This window comes from Dasypus novemcinctus, chromosome 4, assembly GCF_030445035.2.
Source record: "Dasypus novemcinctus isolate mDasNov1 chromosome 4, mDasNov1.1.hap2, whole genome shotgun sequence".
Classification (NCBI taxonomy): domain Eukaryota; kingdom Metazoa; phylum Chordata; class Mammalia; order Cingulata; family Dasypodidae; genus Dasypus; species Dasypus novemcinctus.
This window is the reverse complement of record NC_080676.1, coordinates 18,239,896-18,264,051: the sequence shown is the minus strand read 5'-3', so window position 1 is coordinate 18,264,051 and position 24,156 is coordinate 18,239,896. Positions and strand designations below refer to the sequence as shown.

Sequence of the window (24,156 nt, the reverse complement as noted above, 5' to 3'; positions counted from 1 at the left end):
GAGGGAGAGGAAAGAGTTGAGCTCAGAGCCCTGTGGGATGGGGAACTTTGCAGCAGCAATTGTGACTGAAAGACAAGTCTCAAGGAAGACATGCGCCATTGGCATTGGCACAAACCAGTTTTCTTCTGGGTTGGATGATGGAGAAGGTGATTCAGGTTAAGGTCCAAGAAGAGCCAAGCCAGAAATCAAGGTCTCTCATGATGCGAATAAAGAATAAAGAAGTCAAAAAAAGAAAAGGGAAAGAGAGTAGATAACAGACTTGAATATAACAATTGGGAGGCTGGAGCAAATGTTGAGACACAGCCTGCCAGGGTGACCGCCTGAGCCTTGAACCAGGTTACAGGAATTGCCACCTCAATTTAGGGCCCAGAGAGCCATTACTGGAAAACTTAATGATTTTCCAGAGCCAATAATTTAACAGGAGAGTTATTTAGACCGTTCTGAAGACTCCAGACATGGGAAAAAGGGTAATTGTTATAGACTTTCTTTTTTAAAACACTAACCAGGAAACAAGAGAAATCAAGGAATTTTATCACTGGAGGGAAGCTCGGAGATCATCTCGCTTTATGGGGCAAGCACCTGAGGTTCAGAGTTGTTAAATTACTTCCTATTGTAACACAGCTGATGAACTAGGAAAGCTGAATCTCCCATTTCGGAGCGCCAGCTTCCCCTGCACCGACTGCTTGGAGGGGGTGGTGGAGAGGAAGGGGAGGGAAGCAGGCATCACCAGGAATGCACCCCAGCCCTGAGGCAGGATTCTCTCCTGTGGGGCTTTTATTCGCAGGGAGATGCTCCTGGAGAGACCGACACTGTGCTCTTTTTCAGAGATTTATGAAAAGTTAAAGCTTTTGCTAAGTAGGACCGTCAGGTGGTAACTGCCAAGAGAAACCTACTTGCCATGAAGCAGCTTCAGGAAGAGATACACGTTGCTCAACAAAGTTAGAAGAGTGCAAGTTGCCACATTTCTTGCCCCCCTCACTGTTGTTTTCTCTTCTCCCAAGAACACCGAGAATAAACGCATCCACATCCAAAATGGGATCCCAGGGAAAAGTTAGGGTTCAATTTTCATTGGGAAATGAGAGGCTCCTAAGAGCAGGTAGTGCGTTTTTGATATTTAATGATGCCATGGGCAAACAAAGATTAGGAAAAGAAGTGGCCCCAGGTGGGTTCGATAGCCCGGGCTCTAACGGCTGCCCAAGGACATTGGGGTGTGACCGCTTTGGGGAAGACATTCTGAGGTCTTGGGAGGGCGGAGCAGGCTGGCCCAGTGAGGAGGGCTGAGCTGGGTGTTGGGGTGCTAGAGGGCTGGGGTGGAGGGAAGGCGCCAGCAAGCTCTGGTTCAGACCTGGAAGCAGAAGAGCCGCTGAAATCCGGCCTCAGTTACAAAGGTGCAGTCGCCGAGGCGGTGGGAACTGGGAGATGCCCCTGCTTCTCCCCTCCCCAGTGCGATGGATCAAAGGGCGCCGCGTGTCCTTAAATTTGGGAGAGTTCTGTCCAGGTGAGAGCGGTGCCCGGGGCCAGGAAGTGATTAGGGTGTGGGGGTGAGAGCACGAGAACAGGCGGTGCCCGGGCGTCGCCTGGGAAGCAGAGGGGGACGATGGGGGCGCGATTAGTTGCACCTCGGAAGTAGCACAACTTCTAAAGGGACGCGCGACACGGTTAGCCAAAAACAAACAAAAAACAAACCCAAAAGCCTCGGGAAGAAAGTTTACTTGGTTGACGCTCTCTCTCTCTCTTTTAAATTTCTTGCTTGTACTCGAAAGAGTTTGGGCAAATCGGAACGAAATTCCCGAGGTTCGCGGCAAACCCACCCAAGTGCGCCCTCGGCACCCCTTCGCCCCTCCCCGGCCCCGGGGCAGGGCGGCCAGCTCCGGGGCGCGCCCGGGGAACTCCGCGGGCGCTCGGTCCCCGGGCGCCGCCCGCACCGCCGCGGAGGAGCCGCTGGCCCGCGACCCCGCCGTCCCCACCGCGAGGGCCCGCGCGTCGCCGCGCGCTGCGCGCGGACTCACCGGCTCCCGGGGCTCCGAGGCGGCGGCGCGGGGTCCGGGCTTCCTCGCCGAGCCCCGCAGTCCCGGTCCCGCGCCTACTCGCGGAGCCCGCGCGGGCTGTTCCCCATCGGTCGCCGCCGCGGGCCAGGCAGAGCTGTTCGCCCGGTGCCCACCCGGGGACTGCGTCGCCTGCTGCCTCGGGCCGGACTGTCAGGACGCTGGAATCGTCGGCGACCAGACGGTCCCGAATTTATAGGGAGGGCGTTGCTGCCCGAGCTGGGGCGAGGTGCCGCTTTGCATTCCCTCCTCCTCCGCCCCGCCCCGCCCCGGGAGACCCTCGGGCCCGAGCCCTCCCTCTCCGGAGGCTGACGGCAGCGGGGTGTGGCTTCAGTCACCCCAGGGTCCCCTCGTCGGGGCCTCGCGCACCCGGCCCGGAACTGCGCGTGGGGTGGCGTTGCGAAGGGGAGGGAGCTGCGCGTGCAGGAGCATATATGTATTTAACTTCTGAAACTTTTAAGGTGAATTAGGGAACTTACCTTTCCTGTGAATACCTCAGACTTGGACAGTGCGTTGCTGATAATAAGTAGATGGCATAGATTCATTTTAGGGTTGTAAAGTGAAAGGGTGGGCGTTCATGTTCTATTGGGCGTGCTACTCGAGTTGAATTTTTTTTTCTATTAAAAAAAAACCCACAAAAGTTAAAAAGCAAAACATGACCAAGTATTTAAGGAAGAAATAATACCAATTCTTCACAAACTCTTCTGAAAGAACACTCCCCAATGCATTCTATGAGACTAGTATTACCTTGATAAGAAAACTGAGTGAAGAAGTCACAAAAAACCTACAGACCATTAACTCTTTTGAATATAGACATAAAAACCTCAACAAAATACTAGCAAATCAAATTTAGCAACATGTAAAAAAGGATTATACACCATAACCAAGTGAGATTTATGCAAGGATTGCAAGATTAGTTTACTGAAAATCAATTAATGTAATACACCATATCAATAAAGGACAAAAATGATATGCTTGTCGAAGCATATCAGAAAAAGTGGTTGATAAAATAAAACACCCTCTCATGATAAAGTCAACCAACAAACTGAAAATAGAAAGGAACCTGCTCAAACTGTAAAGGTCGTTTACTGGAAAACCCACTACATCACACTTAATGGTGAAAGGTGGATGATTTCCTCTCTAAGATCTGGAACACAGCAGGGATGTCTGCTCTTGCTACAAGGATTCAACATTGTGCTTGAGGTTCTAGCCAGGGAATTAGGCAAGAAAAGGAAATAAATGGCATCCAGATTAGAAAGGAAATAAACTGTATCTATTTGTGATGACATGATCTTGTATTTAGAAAATCCTGAGGAACCCCCTAAAAACTATTAGAAATAATAAACGAGTCCAGCAAAGTTGTAGGATACAATAACAATGACAAAAAACAGTAGTATCTCTATATAGTAGGAATAAACAATCCCAAAATGAAGTTAAGAAAACAATTCCATTTACAATCGCATCGAAAGGACAAAATACTTTGGAATAAATTCTAACAAAAGAACTGCAAGATTTGTACTCTGAAAACCAATAGACTTAAATAAATGGAAAGATATACCATGTTAGTGGATTGAAAGATTTAATATTGTTAAGATAGTAATATTCCTTCAAATGGTCTACAGATTAAACACAATTTCTATCAAAATCCCAATAGCTTGTCTTCGTAGAAATTGACAAGTTGATTTTAAAATTCACATGGAAGTGCAAGGGACCCAAAATAGCCAAAACAATCTTGAAAAAGAACAAAGTTGAAGGACTCACAATGCCTGATTTCAAAACTTACTGCAAGGCTATAATAACCAAGACAGTGTGGTACAGGCTTAAGATCAATGGAATAGATCAATAGAATAGAAATAAGTCCAGAAATAAACTCTCACATTTATGGCCACTTGATTTTCAACAAGGGTGCCAAGGCAATTCAAGGAGGAATGAACGGTTTTTTCAACAAGTGGTACTGAAGTAACTGGATACCCACATGAAAAATAATTAAGTTGTACCCCTTCTTACACCATACACAAAAATTAACTCAACGTGAACCATAGACCTATATGTAGGGGCTAAAATTATTAAACTCTTAAAAGAAAACATAGGAGTGAATCTTTGTAACCTTGAGTTATGCAGAGCTTTGGGATACCAAAAACATAAAGAACAAAAGGGAAAAAAAATTTAACTTGGATTTCATCCATATTAGGAAGTTATGTGCTTCAAAGGACACAAGGAAGTGAAAACTTAACCCACAGAATGGGATAAAATATTGGCAAATCATAGCTCTGATAAGGGTTTATATTCAGAGTATACAGAAGACTTATAGCTTAATAATAAAAATACAAGTAATAAATTAAAAAATGAGCACAGGGTCTGAATAGATATTTCTCCAAAGAAGATATATGAATGGCTAAAAAGTACTTGAAAACATCATTAACTTTTAGGGCTAATCAAGTTAGTAAACAAAACTACAAGGAGATATCACTTCACATCTACTGGGGTAGCTGTAATAAAAAAGTCAAATAATACTAAGTGTTGGATAGGATATATAGATATTGAAATGCTTGTATATTCCTGGTGGGGTTGTAAAAAATAATGCAGCTACTTAAGAAAACACTTAGTTCTTTCTTTAAAATGTTCAACACAGAGTTATCACATGACCCAGTAATTCCTCTCCTAGGTCTATACTCATGAGAAATGAAAATATATGTCCACACAAAAATATGTACATGAATTTTCATGGTACCATTATTCATAAAGGCTCTAAAGTTGAAACCATCCAAATGCCTAACAACTGATGAATGGATAAACAAAACGTGACGTATCCATACAGTGGAATGCTGCTTAGCAATAAAACACAGCGAAGTCAAGACTACAACATGGATGAACCTTGAAAACATTGTGAAAAGTGAAATAAGCCAGTTGCAGGAGACCATATATGGTATGATTCCATTTATAGGAAATGCCCAGGAAAGTTCAACTTTTAGAGAGAGGTATTAGGTTACTGATAACCTGGGGTAACATGGAGGGAGGAAATGGAAGTGACTAGTAATGTGTATGGGATTTCTTTATAAGGGTGATAAAAACGTTGCAAATTTGATTGTGGTGATGGTTGCATAACTTTGTGAACATACTAAAAGCTTTTGAATTGTGTGGTATATGGATTATATCTCGATAAAACTGTTAAAAAAGCAAAACATGAAGTTTGTGTAGATCAATGTGGACATGAATGTCTGACTCTGGTGTCTTGTTTCCAACTTTCTGAAGATAGCAGAGGTGCTCAGTTCTAACTTTTTACGCCCTCCTCAGCAGTGACTAACCTCTTCAGTGCAAAACAACTTTGCAGGTCAGAAACTTAATGTAAGGTTAGTTATTAATTGAAACCTACCTTTAAGCGAAGGCCTTTAGTCAATCACATACCATATGTTGAAAAGACATTTTCATGAATTCTCATAAACTTAAAAATGCCAACTTTATCCCAATGTACTAAGCATAGGGTCCTGTGGGAATGCAAAGCTGAGGAAGATGTGGTCCCTCCCCCTGGACCCGCTAACCCAGCGGGGAGGCAGGATCCCCCTTCAGCACTGGGCTGTGCCTCTGCTGGGGAGGGGGCAGGGCAGTCCTAACAGTTCACTGTATTCCCAGGATATCTAACCTGTGGTAAGACGCCCCTGAAATGCAAACGATTACACCGATATAAGACTGAAATATATCTTGGAATAAATGTTTGAGAGGCTATTGAGGAATGGAGAGGACTTTTGAACTGCTGACTGAGGGAACAGCATGTGTAAAAGTCCTGTGGCAAAAAAAAGTGTCATTTTCATCAGAAGATTCTACTGTAATAGAATTTCTAGAATATATGAATAATAACAGTAACAGCTATCATTTATTGGATGCTTACCTCAGGCACCTGTTAAGCCCTTCCTATCTTTTAAGTTAAGTAATCATCACAGCAAACTCATAAAAATAGGCACATTAATATCCCCAGTTCACAGGTGAGGAACCTGAAGTACAGAAGTTGCCCAGGTTACATGGACTGTAAGTGGCAAGGCCAAGATCGTAGGATGTCTGTTATCAGAACCTATGCATTTGCTAGGCTAAGGCGGAGTAGTGGAAGAAAGAACTAAAAAGAGGTGAATACGGAGTTCAGAAGTTAATAGGGGGGCTTGCTTTTTTTTTTTAAGGAGATACAAGGGATTGAACCCTGGACCTCAACCATGGTAAGCAGGCACTCAACCACCCAGCTACATCCGCTCCCCAAGGGGGTCAAATTTAATGTGGGTCTTGAGGAATAATTGAAGCTTTTGAGGAGGGACATGATGTGTAGAAGCAGGGACAACAATGGACTAGGGAAAAATCAGCAAAATTAGGGCTTAGAAACTGCCAGGACGGAATAGAGAGAAGGTACAGAAGTCCCTGGGGGTAGAGAGGGGTGTGGGAGAGGAGGCATACAATGAGCTGGTTAAGGGTAGCAGCTGATTAGGTTTATTTATTTAAGGGCCTCATATAGATGTCCCACTGGCAAATATATGTGGAGAGAGATGGGCCTCCTTTGGATGGCATACAGTTATTTTTTTTCTTGGTGGGAATACCTGTCTTTAGCTCAAATGGCTGGAAAAGATATTCAAGGGTTTCAGTGACTTTTTTTCTTTTAATATATTTTTTATTTAGTTTTAAAAGATACCTAGAGCACACAAAATGTTACATTAAAAAATAGGAGATTCCTATATGCTCCACTCTCTTCTCCCCCCTACCCCCCCACTTTTCCCATATCATTAGTGTGGTACATTCATTGCATTTGATGAATACTTTTTGGAGCACTGCTACATGGCATGGGTTATAGTTTACATGGTAGTTGACAGTCTCTCGCAGTCCATTCAGTGGGTTATGGCAGGATATATAGTGTCCTGCATCTGTCCCTGCAGTATCATACAGGACAACTCCAAGTCCCAAAAAGTGCCCCCATATCACACCTCCCTTTCCCTCTCCCTGCCCTCAGCAACTCCTGTGATCACTGTCTCCTCATCAATGATATAATTTCTTCCATTGCTAGAGTAACAATAATTCTGTAGCATAATACTAGTCAGTCCACTCTAGTCCATATTTTATTCTGCAATCCTGAGGACCCTGGGGTGGTGATGCCCACTCCACCTCTTACTTGAGAGGGGGTTTAGATCCCATATGGCTGATGGATGGATTCTCCTGTCAGCATCTGTAGACTCGCTCAGTTCCTTGGTGTGGAGGTTGTTCATCCTCACCTCTCTGTTAGCTGACCTGGGTAAGTCCAACGAACTGGAAAGTAGTGCTGCAACTCTGCTGAGGCTCAGGGTCCAGCTAGCACATGGATAGCCCAGAGATTCAAGTCTCCTGGGCATACACCAACCCCAGCGCCAACCACGGGTTCAGTAAAAGTGACAGAAGAGGCCTGTGTAGAGAGGTCACATCTGAGTCCAGCTCCATCACACTCAGGAGCACAAACTCCAAACTAGGACCCACTGGCAAGGAACCAAACTCAGAGCCATCTTCCATGACCGTAGGACCTGGGTGTCTCCATAGCCCTCAGGAGCACTACTACCTGGGCTTCTATCTACTTTGACTGTCTCTGAGATCCTGCTGACACGTGAAGTTTCTTAGCCATATAAACTCATTTGTCTTTACCATTTCCCCCTCAGTGACTTTTAAATACTTTGTCTTCATTTCAGATTAGAGAGACCAGCAATAGATCCAAAAGTTGTGCAGTAGAGGAGAGAGTACTAGGATCAGGTGATGAGCCACATGGCAGGGAGCTGAAGAGGAGGCACTGGAGGCTGCAGTCTTAAGCCTTCCTAGGAGATAGTGAGTGAAGAGAGAGATGGAATCAAGCAGAGACCTTGACCTATATTTAAAATTTAGGAAACTGTAGGCTGTGGGGAGGGAGGGAAATAGCAGACAGGGAGAAAGGGAGGGGACAAATTAGGGAGCAGTGAAACAGAAAAGAAGGCCTGGGAGGAGAGAGGAGGAACTGGCTACTCTGCAATGGAGGAGGGGTCTATCGGGGTGAGTGCTGTGAAGGAAAGGAGAAAGGGCAAATGTACAGTGGGACTTCCAGGACCCTTTTCAGGCATCCGGGCACTCATCTTACCTCTCAGCATTGATTTTTTAAGCATTTCCTATTTTCAATGGACAACACATTTTTTTTGGGTGGTATGGTACCCTCCCCAGCCCACCCCTCTTCCTATCAAGCTTTCCCACAATCAAAGACTCCTGCTGGAAAGATTTCTTTTTATTTTATGTAACACCTCCCTGTTGTTAGTTGTCTCTCTGGAGTTATTTACTTAGCAAATATTTGTTGGGTTTTTCGTATCTGGCAGTGTGCTAAGTGATGGGAACACTGGCATTCCCTCAGGTGTGCCCGTGACTCCGGTACAGGCTGGGAATCCGCCGTGGTGGTCTACACACAAGGAATCTGGAACTAGAGCGGAGGTGTGCAGCCCCCAACTGTCCTAGATAGCCTCCATCTTATTCTAGGCATTGATTTGTTTGCTTGGTTTTGAAACTGGACCCTTCATGAGACTTGCCTCCCAGTGCCCTAGATATTTGGAAACATTTATCATAAGATCTCTGTATCAAAGCCAGACATGGGAGAGAAGTGAAATCCAGAGCTCACAAATGAAACCAGGAAATACTCCCTTAGTTATTATTGAAGATCCAGGAGATCTTTAGATTTTAAAATCTCTTTTGTGCTATAAATCATTAGCCATAAGCCACTCCTGTACTAAATTCCATCTTGGTTTTTTGCAATGATCATGTTTTTGAGGACTGCCCGTTTCTTAGTGGGTCAGCTTTGTTGGGTGAAGCATGCTGAAAGGGTGGGGTTTGCTCTCAGCGATATTATATCATCACAAACAGGCAGATGAGAAGGGAAGTTTCCAAGAAATTAATCACATTTTTATTTTTGTGATGAGTTGGCTGAATGATAGCATGGTTTAAACCTTTGGCTTTTCTACTATAATAATATGCTGATCTTATGCAAAAGGGTGCATGTCCAAATTGTGGAAAGAACTAGGGATTTGAAGCTCAGCTCTGCTATCGGGCAGCCCTATATGCTTAGGAGAGTTTGCTTCTCCAATACAAATTTTTTAAAGACTAGGGCAATGATATTACTTCCTTAGGCTTTTGTTGGGGCTAAGGAAAACATGATACGTAAAAGCTTCTGATAGTAAACGCACAACAGATGGCAGCCATTTTAGTGAGACACAGGCAGTTTTGCATGCTGTTTAGAGATTTATTGGTTTTCTGGCATGTTACTGGTTGAATTGTGGCCCCCTAAAAGGCAGGAACAAATCCTAACAGCCTGTCATGTGAATGTGAATTCATTGTAAGTAGGACCTTTGAAGATGTTATTGGTTAAAGCCAAATGGGATTAGGGCTGTCCTCAATCCCAATCCGATCCAATATGACTGGAGTCCTTATAAGGAAAGGAAATTTGCACGGAGACAACAGGCGTCTAATCCAGGGACAGAGAGATGAGCACGCGATGGACACGGAGATTGAACTCTGCGGTGCTGACAAGTCACCGCCAGAACCCTACAGACTTTGGAAGAGGCTTCACTCTACCAACACTTTGGTTTCTTATTTCTAGCCTCCAGAACTGGGAGACAATAGTTTTCTGTCACTTAAGCCAACTAAAGCAGCTCTGGAAAACTTAGACATGGTGCTTTCCAAAAAGGGGTAAAGCCTCTATACCTTTCTGATTATTTAATTTGTTTCTAGTTTTTGATGTTGACATATATGAAATCTTCTGATAATATGTACTCAGGCATGGACTTTTCTTTCTTTTCTCTCTGAATATGTTATGTGAAGCAGGATGGGAGGGAGTTGTCACTGTGAAGCTAGAAGTGTGACAAGGGCAGCCGAGCTGTTGAGATGCTAGACGAGCAAAAGCAGTGTGCCTGGGGGTCAGTGCGGCTGGGACCAGGGCTTCACGAGGGCCAGACGCTAGACAAGCTACAGAAGATGCAATTCTGAACATCAGACTGATATAAAAATTCAGCAGAAGGCACAAAAGCAGTGCAATGCCTAAGGAACAGGGAAAAGTCCCCCCTCTCAGTAATAAAAATGTGTTTTAAAGCAACAAGCTGTAATTTTTCATCTATGAAATTAGCAAAGATTGGAAATAAAATATGACAAGATCAAATTCAGTTCTTGCAAGGATGTGGGAACATGTGCGTAGTGTTGGTGTGTGTGTGTATGAAGATTTGTGTGCAAGGATGTTTTTGCACTCTTAGGTATAATGGTAAATAATTGGTAACAACCTAAATGTCCCTAAATGGGGGATTAATTAAGTAGGCTATGATAGATCTAGAATAGAATTTTGTGTTATATAATTTAAATGGCCATAGAAAACGATTGGCTATATAGTCACTAAAATGCTTACAGTGGCTATTTCTGAATATAGGAGCTATGGGTGCTTTTAAATTATATCTTCTTTTTCAGCTTGTCCCTATGGCCAAGATTTTATATAATGATTATATCATTATTAAAAAAAAATTAGCAGAATGAACAAGAACATAGGAAACCTAGCGCAGTGTCTGTTTAGACCTGTTTAGACCCTGGGGGAATTTTCATAGGCAGTTTTTGGTGACACTAAATTTGAAGACCTAGGGGTATCAATCTTGTGTGCATATATCTACTTTAGGACAGTCCTATGATTTAGGGTATGCAGTAGGTTTTCTGATATTTCACGGCAATTCATTGCCTGGCATTTACTGGAGAAAGGGTGTTGTAAAAACATGTAAATATTTACCATGTTCAGGTTTGTTAGCAAGTAGACGTGCACCCTATGATGACAGGGATGCTGAAAGAATAGAATCATGATTTTGAGATGTATGCAGTGGCAGACATTAACCTAGTCTGATGCCACATGGGCTTTGGTATTTAATGACAATGAGGATATATTTTGACCCATATAAATCGACAGATTTCCAGATTAAAAATGCTGGAAAAATGGTTGGCATTTGCAAAATTGTCTTTGAATTTAGTAGAACTGAAGAAAGTTAAGGAAGGTGGATTGTCCCAATTTCAGTTAAATGTCCATTGTGTCTTCAGACCACAATCCAAACATTTTCCATTGTATTTCTTATTTTGGTTCAGTTCTGGTGGGTGGCCCCTTCTGTCCGGCCAAATAGTTCATTCACACAATCACGTGGGCAGCCCTCCACCTACTGCAGAGGTCGTAATATCAAGCCGTCCACTTGGCCGATGCCTCTCTGGCATCTGGCCACCCTGAGAACGCCCCTGCCGGCCCAGCGCACGCCCACGCGCTGCTGGCTGAGCTGCACAATTCCTGATCCAAGCGGGAGGTTCCTCCCTAATCAATGAGAGGTGTGTCTTGGAGAAAGGGGAGATGTTTATAGGTTAGAGACAACTCCTAATTGAGGAAGCTTCCTTTGACCCATTTAGAATCCTTGACTCTTCAGATACTTTTAAAGACTCCTCTTTGAGTCCTTACATATATAAAAATATCTGAAAATAAAACCTCGCGCTTGCCTGCAGCTGCGGGATTACGAACAGCTGTCATCTTGTCAGGGCTTCATCTATACTAGCTTTCATGCCGAAGGCATCACCAAGACAGCCTGGCTTGAAAACCAGCTATTAGCAAGGTTTGAGCAAATTAAATATCACCAGCACTCATACATACCATTGGGGCCAGTGGTGAGACATGCTTGGGTGTCTTCTGAAGAGCAAATTTTTCTAATTTAGTGCTGTCTTTGCTACTATACCATCCAAAAGTGAACTTTCTGTTTTATCCTCAGAGGATTATTTTAAGTTAACACACTTTTTCATATGGCTGTTGATATAATTTAAAGTAGACAAATTCATGTTCCTTTGGCTGACTCTGCTTGTACTCAACATATTCTGTCTGGCTTGTATTCCACAACTTTTCTAAATGAACTCATGCTGCTAGTTGCTCATTAAATTGTTCTTGCCTAAGTACTTCCTGATCAATTCTGTTATTTGTTCTTGTTCTTTCCTAGTATTGATGTTAACTGGTTGGTAATTTCCTGGATCTTCCCTTTGGCACGTCTTAAAGTTAAGAACAGTAATTATTAAAATTATTTTCTCAAATCTTCCTGCAGCCCATTATTCTCTATTTTCTGCGGCATTGTTTATGACTTAAATAGAGTATCTACAGGATGCAAGCATACTATTCATAGAAAAACATCTTATTCTGTAGACAATATTCTCAAATAATTCTTAGCAGATGATTCATGTTTTACTAAAATATATTTTGAAAATACTGAATTGAGAGATAAAATTAGCAGATAAAAATTAAGCACTGACTGCTAAATATGCCTTTTATTGGCAAATCATTTGGGTTTTCCTGAGTGAAGAAATGTAAAAGTCAAATTATTAAAATTAGATACTTAAAATGCAAATAAAACACTATTTTCCTTATATTTTTTATTCATGAGCCACGTATGTTGTCTCTTTGCATATATTTTACTATTTGCTTTTTTCAAATAAATTGCTTATTATGATGATGTAGATATAAGCCAGTTTTTGGCCTTTAGTCATGGCAGAGAAAAAATTAATCAATTAATTCACTTACAACAAGTACTGGGCTAGCTATGGGGGCATGAGAAGACACAACTCCTGAATATATGATGTTAATATTCCAGTGAGGTGAGAGAAGCAGAAATATACAGTACAGCATTTAAGTGATAGAGGAATGATCAGAGAATACAAAGAAGGGCAGAATTTACTCTGACAGAAACAAGTAGAAGAGAGTTGCCACACTTAGTTGGAGGCATGCCTTGAAGGTCAGGGTGGTCTTGACAGAGGCACTACATGTGCAGATGACAGTGAAAATGTGCCTTCTCCAGTATAGGTGGAAGGGAAATGCAATGATTCTTTGTTTAATAGTGATCTCTTTTGCTGGATTGAAATCCTTCTGTGAGCAGAAACCATGCCAATCTTGTGCACTACTGTATGCCCAGTCTGGTATAGTGCTTGATGAATAGCATATGCTCCATAAGTATTTGTTGAGAACGATTGAATGAGGTAGGGGAAAGATTGTGAAAGGCAGGCTTAAGTGTTCGAACTGCCTCTTGTCACAATGAGAACTGCAGAGGTCATTGAGCAGGGATTCCAATGAGCTTGTTTGTTATTTAAAAAGAAAAAGGTAACTTGGTGGAAATGTAGAGGATAGACCCACTGGGACCAGACTACTGGTGGAGAGAGGCATTAGAGACTACAGAAGAGAAATGGAGAAGACAAAATGGTAACACTGGATGATGGGACAAGCTTCTGAAACTCAATGGAAGAGAGCCACTCATTTGGATATGGAGTGTGAGAGAGGCAGAAAGGATGATAATTCTTAGCTTACAATGGTAGTGCTATTAACTGAGCTCAGGAATGCATATTTTAGGGGAAGGATGAGTTTAGTTTTAGAAGTGCTCAGTTTGCTTTCCTGAAGGACATTCAATTAAAGCAGGACATGGAGATATGCAGCTTTGGGAGTCATTACAGAGATGATGAGCAAGTCTATGGGAAGAAAGGAAGTTAACAAGAGAGACTGCGATGAATAAAGAGAGGAGGTAGACAAAGATGGAATCTTGAAGAACATGCTTTCAAGAGATAGGTAGAGGGAAAGTGTCAACAGGGAAAAGAAGTAGCATTGATTCAAACATAAACTATGTGACAGATACTGTCTCAGGTATTTTGCATATGTTATTTCATTTGATTGTCACAACAGCTCTGGGAGGAATGATAAAAAGAGCAGTGTCTTAATTATTTGTCAGCCTGCTCTGGGTTGGCTTAAACTGGGGGGATTTCTTGGCTCAGGGTCCTGAGGCTAGAAGTCCCAAATCTAGATATTGGCAAGCTTGCTGTAGTAATACAAAACATTTGATCTTTGTCCTCAGTTCCTGGAGAAGCAACCTCTGCATCTTTGGAATTTCCTGTGATAGGAGTGTGTTTTCTTCTTCATGGTGGTCCCATAACCAGTTCATCTGCTAATGAGATCACAGGGAGGGGCCAGACACACCTGCAGTTTTAGGATTGGGATTGGCTCCACCAGAAAGATCAACCATGTGACTAGGGCGTTGGGGCTTTGAGCCACACCATATCGGCCCACCTCCACAACTCCGTGAGAGGAGGTGATCAAGCTCAACCACGTGGGCAGTGAGTTCATCAATCATGACTATGTAATGAAACCCCATATAAACTCTGGACATGCAGAAAAGCTTCCATGATTAAGAAAATATTTGAGAAACTACACTACTGTTGTGCTGGGAGGGTCGTGCATTCTGCACATAGAGAGCACAAGGAAGCTTGCACTTAAGACCCTCTCAGACCTCGCCCTATATGTTGAAGTATAGTGCTTTCATTAAGTTCTGTGAGTCATTCCAGTGAATTATAAAACCTGAGTGGGGTGGTGAGAACCACCAACTTTGTGGCCAGTTGTTGGAAATACTGAGCCCCCAAACTTGGGACTGGTAGCTGAAGGACAATTTTGTAGAAGATTTTCCTTCACCTACGGTGTCTGACCTAACTATGGTAATTAAAATCAGAACCAAATTGACTGAGTGACTTGGCTGCTATCTGCAGTTGCCGATTGAAATTTCTGATACAATACAGTTGGTATCAGAAGCTGTTGTGGCAATTTATTTTTTGGATACCCTTCTCATTTGTTTTCTCCCTGAAGACAGTAGCATTCTTGCTCTGGCTGCAGGGAATCTTTGGAGTTCCTTGACTTTCCTGCCACATGGCAATGTCTTTTCCTTTCTCTTCCCAGTTCCTGCTGACTTCCTCTTCTGTGACTTCCAGTTCCTCCAGTAATCCAGATTAAGACTCATCTTCATTCATTGGGGCCACCTTAACTAAATGCAACATCTTCAGGATGTCCTGTTTACAATTCCCTCAGGAATGCAGACTAAAAATACAAACATGGTCTTTTCTGAGGAACATAACTCAATCCACCACAAGTTGGGCAAGTTTCCCAGGAAATAGTGGGAAGCATTGGCTGGAGAGAGTTTAAAGTAGGCATCAGCAAACTTTTCTGTAAAGAGCAAGAGTAAACATTTTAGTTTTTGAGGGCCATGTGGTTTCTGTGGCAACTTCTTGAATCTGCTACTGTGATGTAAAAGCAGCCACAGACAAATGTGGGTTTCAAAACACTTTATTCATGGACAGTGGCAATTGAATTTCATGTGATTTTCACACGACACAAAAGAAACACTTAAAAAAAAATTAACCATTTCAAATTGTGAAAACCATTCTCAGCTCATAGAGCCATACAAAAATAGGGAACAGAATGTGGTTTGCCGACTCCTGGTTTAAAAGAAAAGATTAAGTGTGAGATGCAAACATACAAACCTAAAAATATCACTGTATCTGGCAAATAAGAGGTAGTTGATGATCTAGTAAAAGTGGTTGCAGTGGAGTGTAGGGGCAGCAACTCTGTTGTGATGGGTTGGGGAAAAAATAGGAGGGAGCTAGAGTTGAGTGTAGTGATGTTCTTTAAAAAGATTGGTGGTGAAGAAAAAGATAAAATTAAGGTACTAGCAGAAGGGAAAGGCAGTACTTAGGGAAGTTTTCTTTTTTGTTTTAGGACTTAGGCAATATGACTATTTTTTGGTAAAGGAGTCATGTGAAAAAAGATGAGAGACTACAGATTTAGAAGAGCAGAGATCATTGGGAGAACAATATCCTGTGGGAGACAGGAGAGCACAGGGTTCTTTGCCCTTTGGTTGAGGTTGGTACTAAGCTACCATGTCTTTTCCTGCCACCCCTATTCTGAATGGTGCTTCTAAGATGGCTCAGTCTGATAAACGGTGCAATATGAGGTTACACCACATGGCTGAAGGAGTTGGTTTATATAAGACACAGTTTACATTCCTGGCCTTGGTACTACTTTTATGAGGATGATGCAACCAGAAGTTTTCCTGCAATGCAGAGGAGGGACCCCGTTGCAGACAAAGGCACCTTAGTTTTAGATAAGGAAGAAAGAACCTCCTGAACATCATTTATAAGAGTTAGAAACCTTTGAATACCTAGAAACCTTTGAATAATTGATAATCAACTGCCTGGAGACCAGGGATGGCTGTTTCTGGAATTGCTTCTACCTTTTAATTTTCATAAAACTTTTGAGTTCATTATTTTATTTGATCTTTAAAATAATCCTATGTGACAGATAAGTCTATATTGCTATCTACTGTTTAGAGATGAAGAAGCAGAGGTTCAAAAGAGTTAAATGAATCTCAAGATATCTAGTTAACAGATAGATGCGATAGATTAGAACCCAGGCGCTGTAATTTTTGGTCTGATTCTATTTCCATTATATCCTGTTTCCTTTCCTACTTTTAAGTACGTTTGCAACATGCAAGAGAGTTTAGGGGTGATATATTAACTAAGATTTCAATTAAAATTTTATCTATCTACTTGTGTTTAGAGATCTTTTGATTTAAATGCTTATTTAAAAAAATTTTTTATTGAACTATATCATTCATACTTGAACATACAGAAACAATAAGTGTATAGTAAAAGTTTTGAACCTACAAAGCAAACATGCGTAACATCTTACAGGGGTCCCATACATCAACCCACTACCAACACCTTGCAGGGTTGTGAGATATTTGTTACAAATTATGAAAGAATAGTATCAAAATCTTCCTACTAACTATAGTCCATGCTGTACATTTGGTGTGTTTCCCCCCAAACCCATCCTATTATTATTTTTAAAATATATTTTTATTACAGAAGTTGTGAATTTACAAAACAATGAAGTACATGTGTAAGATTCTCATACAACATCCCTTCACCAACACACCACACTGTGATGGAACATTTGTTACAGATTATGAGATAATAACATCAGACTATGATCACCAATGATGGTCCATAGCTTTCATTTGGCTTTTCCATACTCCCCTATTACCAACAATGTACATCTTTGGCATAGATGCATGAATATTACAGTATTGCTGTTAATCACAGTCTATAGGTCATACCAATTGTATTTTTTCATGCTGTAGTATGGAGTAAATGTATATTGATTTCTTTTATAATTATTTGGGCTTCTGATTGTTAAGACCTTTTAAGAAATTTGAATTGCAACGCATATGGCTAATTCATGTCAAGTCATTGTATTTGGGTAATTCCTGTTTATGGAATAGGAATTATTCCTGTTCTGATGAGGTCATTTGCAGGACAATTGTCTTGGCATGGCCCTCTCTCACTATTTTCTGATTTCTAGACTACTGGGTATCAGGCAAATGTATTATTCCTGAGGGCGAAAATAACTTTTCAAGAATCTAGGCTTGTGGAGAGAGCTTAGTTAGTCCATTATTTCTAAGACTTTCCTACTACCAACATGAAATTTTCCATCTTTTTCTTTTTCCTTTACTTTCAAAATATTTGAAGGATATGTACAGATATAATCTAAAAATAATGAGAAAAGGCAAACAGTGGTATTTTATAACTAAATTCTACCTGCAGTTTGAATTTGGCTAGGACCTCCAACTGTCCAGGGCGGTTTGAAGACAATGCTGTCCAGCCTAACAAAGGAGAAGAAACTATTACTTTGTGTCACTACTTTACCCGCCCTCACCCCCAGTCTCCTTCCCCTCAATACAACAAATCCTGATCCCTTCAACGCTGCAAATCCTTTAACTTGTGCTGACACAGAAAGGCAAGGGAATGGGGTGGTAGAGGGAAAGTCATTTAAAAATGAAAAATGAACAGGTGTGAAAACATAATCAATGCATGTGTAACCACTTTAGGTCATGAGAACAAAATGTTGGGAAAAGAAGTTTGACAGAGGAAGGGAGCCTTAGTACAACTTCAGAACATCTTTTTAAAAATGGAAAGAGAATTTTAAAAAAATGGGCAGAAGAGATAATATTCAAACCCCCAAAGGTACTGTTCAAAAATTTATTGCCTTTGTTGTTAGGTGTCTAACATGCTTGTTTATGAAAGAAAAATAATGCTAAGGTGGAATGGAACTTTTCTAAATTCCAAGATATAGGAGCCAAATACGTATATAAGACTATATTATTCTGTGAACAAATTATTTTACAGCTATCATTAGGTTTCTATCATAATTTATATTTAATTTCAGTGGGTCTTTTTCCTCCCACTCTAGACTTACTTTTTTTCCACTTCTCTGAGGATATTACTAACCTTGACTTTTACGCTTCTATCCCGAGTCCAAAGTCTCCCAGAAGGTGATTTTATAAGCTTTTGGTACACTAATGTTATATTAGTATTTGTTTAACCATGTTTCCATACTATAATTCTCTTCTGAGATCCCGCCATGTTAGTGATAGTTTCTATGCTATTTCTGCTTCCAGTAACAGATGTGTAGCTCATGTGTCTCTGTGATAATTTCTTCACCAATTGAAATACAACCAAGATATTCTTTCCAAAAAGATTTTAGAAATCAAGTGTTTTGGATTTTTCCTTCCAATCTCTTGTATCCGGTAAGGACTATAATTAAAGATTAGGAATCAAAGGAAATGGTTTGAAAGCACAAAGTTTCCTGGAAAAGGATTAGCCATTTAATTACCAAGAAGACTCCTCACTGTAATATTCAAATTTTCCAAACAACAGAACCTCAGGTAATAATTTTAAAACATTTTTATAGAGAAATATTACCCAATACAGATAGGTATATAAAATAAACATACTATAATAAATATCTCTAAGGCAAACACCCATGTAAACACCATCTAAGTAAAAAAAAAAGCAACATTTCCAGAATACCCAAAGCCTCCATGTGTTTCTTCTCTATCACATTCCTCTCCATTGCCTTTAGAGATCACCACTATGTGAACTTGTTTGGCAATATTTTCCTTATTTTTCTTTTTAATTTCTCGATCTACAAATGTTATTTTCAGCAATGTTGTTCTTAAACTTCACATAGATTAATTTACACTATGGATGTATTTGTCTCTATCTTGCCTTTTTTGCTTAACAAAATCTTGCTAGGAATTTTCCATATTGCTGTTTTTTGGGTAGTCCATTCATTTTCATTATGATAACGTATTTTATGGTATGAATCTACCTACCATGTGCATTCTTCCATTGATAGACATCTAGACTAACATTTTGGCTATTAAAAATACTGTTTGAATAAACATCCTTGTACCTGTCTCCATTATACACACATTTCTCAAGGATATATCCCTGGAATGGAATAGCTGAGTAATAAAGTCTACTAAAGTAATGATTTTCAAGTCTAAATTATTTCAGAAATTTACCTTTTATTCTTGGTTTGTATTCTCCTATTCTTAGTTCCAAAAGACAACAACACGCTTTAATGAGAGAAAAAGCCCAGATAGTAGGAGCAAAGACTTTAAATTAGACTTGTAGCAACCACTCTCATAGGGATAGAACTTGAAAGCTTTTTTCTTCATGCTTTTGTCACTCAGTGAACTTCTGAAAATACCCTGTTTACTTTTCCAATTCCTATCTTAAATTTAAAGGGCACTTAGCTGCCCTGGTGTGCTGTTTAATGCCCATTTATACCACTATGTCTCCAAAATCCATTCTCTGTCCTTCTCTGTACTGCTCTATACCCTGGAAGGTGGACTCCTACTGATGGCATCCCTTGGGGCACTGGTCGGCTGACTTCTGGTTGTGTTTGATCAGTGAATGTTGGGTTTTGCTTCCAATACTGGTATCTTGTTGGGTTTGGCTATTAATAACAGGAAGAAGCACAGGTTGGAGATCTGAGGGAAGAGAGGTTGGTTGATTTCTTCCTGGCTCTCTCCATGCTTTGGCACCGAGTCTTGGATGATAGTTCCAGTCTTCCATGGCTCTCCTTCCTCCTGGGAGGCTCATTCTTCATGGCTCCATTCTCCACCAGGACCACCATCTCCTCCCCTTGTTCTTTAGTTCCAGGGTTTCTTTAGTCCCAGCTTTCTACTATTGCTAGTCTCTAAGCACCTAACTATCCCTTGTTTCCTTTGCCCTAACAACACTTCTGTAAGGCTTTTGGAAAGTCTTCTTTTGATCCATTTGTGATGAATGCTCTTTCTTGCTGGGATTTTGTCTGATATACCTGGTTAGTTTATTATATAGAAGTTGCAAATGTTACTTCAATTACAATGTCTACTCAAGTTCCCTAAATTATCATCACATTTAATTTCAGGTTTTAAGTAGAAAAGCACTGCTTTGAATTAGAAAAATTAGAAAAAAAATCCACACATTCAAATATATAAAGAGATATTAAAGATTGACCAGTATAATTAAATATTAGACGATATGCATGACAAGTAAATTGAAATATGCATCATGTGGATTAATCTGGGATCATAAATTGGAGCCCATATGGCTTGTCTGCAAACTGGTAGCTAAGCAAATTGTTCATGGTTTTTGAAATCACTAATACTACAGGATTCCTTAGTTACCTCAAGTCGCAGTTTGATATTATTGATGAATTCCAAAAAGAAATATTGGATTATGTTTGTAGTCTGATCTGTATCTGGGCATGGTTGAGTTATGATTATGGTGTGGCATGGCAAAGGATTGAGTTATGATTAGAGCATGGCATGGCAAAGGACAGAATTAAGGGTTTTCTGAAGTTGGAGTTTTGGTGTTGGAACTTGATGCTGAAGACTTAAACTGGAGCCCTGGGAGTCGGCACACAGGGGAAAGAGAAGCCAGCCCCAGGAAGGAAGGAACCTTGAACCCAGAGAAAAGCAAGCCCCAGGAACGTAGGAACCCAGGAAGCCTGAACCCTTGCAGACGTCCACAGTCATCTTGCTCCAAATGGACTTTGGTAAGGGAATTAACTTATGCTTTATGGCCTGGTATCTGTAAGCTCCTACCCCAAATAAATACCCTTTATAAAAACCAACCGATTTCTGGTATTTTGCACCCACATCCCTTTGGCTGACAAATATACCACACTTTTATAAGTATGTTCAAGAAACGCTCCTTTATGGACAGCTAAGCTAATCCCCTGCATTTTATCTGACCCCCTTTTGTTTTGGTCTCTGGAGAGGGCACATCACGCTCATACTAGTGGGAAAAAAAGACCAAAGATATAGTTTGAACCCCTGAAAGAACAAGAGAATTTTAACATTTCAACTGGCCATACGTTTTATCTCTATTTTCCAACACTTATGCTTGCAGGAAGAAAATATCTATGTAACCTTTCCAGAGTTCCTACTCTTTCCAGCTCAGCTCTGAGCGCAGGGCTAGCTCTTATAGGTATAGCTGCTATTGCTGCCTCTAAGCTTGGGGTGCTATTCTCCATTCAGATTTGGGAACAGAAAAACTTGCTGTTTTCTTCCTGTAAATTAGTGCTTCTCAAATTTGAGGGCACATTATAATCACAGGGAGGGCTTGATAAAACAACTGATGCATGGCATCTTCAGGGTTCATAATTCAGTAGGTCTGGGTCATACCCAAGAACGTGCATTTCTAATACCTTCCCAAGCTTTATGAATGGTGCCGATCCAGAGGAGATCGCGCTTGGAGAACCACTGATCCCAATCTACATTGTGGAAACACATATTGGCAACATATGTGTGTCTTGGGCATCTTAATTTTATCTAATTTCAACCTGAATGACCAAAGGAGTGGGTTTTCTTTAACCAGTTATAATTTAATATACCTGTAATATGTAAGTTAACAGTGTAACAGTGCTGCTCGCTGGCACCATTTGTAACCTCTGAATCCATAAGCATCAGATATTTAAGCACAGACATCCAAAAGCTTCACACCTACGTGGGGAAGAAAAAACAAACAAACAAAAAACCAGTCAATCTATTCAATTGATCCCAAAGATAGGGTATTGCTCCTAGATGTAAAATAATGAAGATTTTATTTATTAAAATAATTTAGATTGCTCCCTTTAAATACACAAACCTTAGTGTCCAAAATAATGTTGAGTCTTGGTCATGACTCAACATATTATTAAGTGGTTAGTATGTTATTTTCAAGGAAAAGGACTATGTAATATTGCCTGTTATATTCCCATTGCTTGAGACAATGCCAGACACATAGCAGATGCTCAATAAAGACTATAGATTGTTGAGAAAGCCAAATGCCATTTATTCATTGAAGAGCTCCATTCTATATCTTCGTACCTGTCATATATTTATTAAGATAAAAGCCTCATTTGATATCCTAATGATTCTATTGCTGATCATTTTAGTATTTGCATGCAGTACAAAACAGATTGTAAAGAGGGAGTCCTATGGAATATGCTATGAATGGGGCCAATTCCAAACCACCAAGATGCTGTTTGTGTTGCTTAATAGCCTCTGAAATCAGTATGAGACTAATGTACAGTTAATAATTTTACAACTGTCCTCTCCTAACACAAAACACAGGGCTTTTAAATAAAGAGAACAAATTTAAATACAATTTGGATCAACACATTAGAGCAACATTTGTACCTAGGGAAAAGAAAGAGAATGTAATGGGTTTTAATGTGTATTGCAGTACAAATAGATGCTCGACATTTCTCTGCAGTGTCTTTTATCATTTCAAAAAATAATTATTTTTCCTTTTCTATTCTGCTATTAACTGCTTACAGTTATTAAATAAGTGAGAGTTCTGAGGATTTAGAATGAATTTATTGATACATAAATTTTCTTAAGTTACATAATTATTGACTGACTCCAAATTCTGAACTACTTGCCTGACTTTGGACACTTGAATATTGAATATTGAATGTGTATAATACTTGGAAAAAAACATGGGGGAAACCAGTTAACATTATGGAAAAAAACAGGGCTAAGTTGGTATGCCAAGAGAAAATGGGTATAAGTAATGTTTGCAATAAAAGGAGAAGATTTAACAGTTTATAAACACCATTTCAAGATGAATTTCTTAAAGCTCATAGAGTACTTTTGGACCATGTAACGAGTATACTTGTGAAAACATTTAGTACAGTGTTTGGAAAAGAGAAAGAACTCAAAACATAATTAACAACACTCATCTCCTCTCTCCTATGGGACAATCCCTCCATGTTTGTGACATGTTGTCATTTCACTGATGTATTCTTTAGAGCCTCTCTGTTGTATAAAACTTGTTTACATTTCTCCTTTCACTTCCTAGGGCCTCAGTAAAGTACACAAGTAGCATCCTGAACTGAGAGCCAGAAAGAACTTGGAGGGGACTCTCACTTTATAGATGAAGAAATAGAAGCCCAAAGAAGTTAAGCAACTCATCCAGATTCACCTAAGTTGCCGACCACGTTTCAGGACCAGAAGTCAATTCACCTATGTATCCATTTAATGCTCTATTATTGAGCACATACTCAAATGATGAATTAAATTGAGGCACAAGTATGATAAATCAGATAAAGCCACTAGTCTTATAGCTTTTAATTCTCAAACTGATATTCATACATATTGTTAGAATATAGATGTGTTTCACAAAAATTGAGAACTCAATATAACTAATAAATAATGGACATTGTATTTTATTTTTTTGTTTTTCATTTTTTATTTTTATTTTTTTAATTGTATTTTTTGGAAGATACATAGATGACAAAAAATGTTACATTAAAAAATATAAGAGGTTCCCATATATCCCATACCCCACCCCCACTCCTCCCACATCAACAACCTCTTTCATCATTGTGGCACATTCATTGCATTTGGTGAATACATTTTGGATGAAATAGTGTGATTTGACCAGAAACAATAATTTTTATTGTTGCCATGCATTTTATAGGTTGATATTTTTAATGATTTTTCTTAGGAAGCATAGCTATGGAAGAAAGAATATGAATTGAAGGAAAACTGAGTTCTTGTTCTTTATCTGTCATGTACTAATGTTTGATTTGGGCAAGATTATTTAATTTAATTCTCTGAGTCTCAGTCCCTTCAACATGAAATGCCTTTTGATATTGGTGTGAAGAACATGTGATAGTCTTGAAAATTGTAGAACATTATGTGATGTGTGGTGTCATCATTACATAGTTGAATGCAATAGATAAGAGTGACTCTTGGATTCTAAGGCTTGTGCTGTGATACCGTTTCTGCCACATACTGGCAAGTTACCGCACCAGACATCAGTTTTCTCATCTAAAAAATGAATATAATGATAACATTTACTTCAGAGATTTTGAGGATTAAACTTGTTAATTTATAGGAAGCTAGCAGGGAAGCAGACTTGGCCC

General features: G+C 40.1%; 1 protein-coding gene and 1 long non-coding RNA gene across 6 annotated transcripts in view; one reads left to right on the top strand and one right to left on the bottom strand.

Annotated features, from left to right (window-relative positions):
• AGTR1 (angiotensin II receptor type 1) overlaps positions 1-2,306 on the bottom strand; it is a 52,618-nt gene extending 50,312 nt beyond the window's left edge. For 3 of the 5 annotated variants that reach the window (XM_012525975.4, XM_004460551.4, XM_058295129.2), the window contains exon 1: positions 2,010-2,268. The gene's annotated coding sequence lies outside the window, so the exon portion shown is untranslated. Of the gene's footprint in view, positions 1-2,009 lie in introns of all 5 variants that reach the window. The other 2 variants (XM_004460548.3, XM_004460550.3) reach the window with 2 other exon arrangements.
• LOC139438861 (uncharacterized) lies at positions 1,281-23,457 on the top strand. Its single transcript, XR_011648572.1, has 2 exons — positions 1,281-1,498; positions 23,088-23,457. It is a non-coding gene; the product is annotated as an uncharacterized lncRNA (long non-coding RNA).
• The last annotated feature ends 699 nt before the right edge of the window (positions 23,458-24,156 follow it).